The following is a 617-nucleotide window of genomic DNA, read 5'->3' on the forward strand; positions in this document are numbered from 1 at the left end:
GTGGCGTGGTAGTCTGTGCCGTGAGCCCGCGGGGAGTGGGGTGGTCTGTGTGGGAGCCCCCGGGTCCAGCCGCTGCCTCCGCCTGACCAGATGCAGAACGAGGAGGAAACCCGGACAGACGCCCAGCCACGCGGCCCCCAGCTCTAGCCCCAGGCAAGGTGACCCCGAGCTACCCCTCCATTCACCCTGCACCCCTGGGTCCCAGAGTCACTGACTCAGATGCTCCACCTCTCGGCCGCCCTTGCGGCTCCAGGAAGACAAGGTGCCTCCCTCCCTGCCCTGTTTGTGTACCTCACGGTTCACGCCTCTGTGCAATCTCTCGTGGCCACAAGGCCACCCGGGGGTCAGGCAGACCTGGGTTCACACTTGGGGGCCATCAGGTGGACTCCCTGGGTCATTGGGCCTCCTGGCGCCTCAGTTTTCCCATCCGAGAAATGGGCATCTTAACAGGACCCAGGTGGCAGGTGGCCATGAGAATAGAGCCCCTGGACAGGCGCCGGGTGCAGGGGTGCAGGGGTGCAGGGGAAGGACCCGGGACCCGTACTGGGATCGTGAGAGGAAGAGGAGCCAGGATGGAATAATTCAAGGTCAAGAGGCCTGGAGGGGGAGAGGAGGGG

The sequence above is a fragment of the Myotis davidii genome, unplaced genomic scaffold, assembly GCF_000327345.1.
Source record: "Myotis davidii unplaced genomic scaffold, ASM32734v1 scaffold609, whole genome shotgun sequence".
NCBI lineage: Eukaryota > Metazoa > Chordata > Mammalia > Chiroptera > Vespertilionidae > Myotis > Myotis davidii.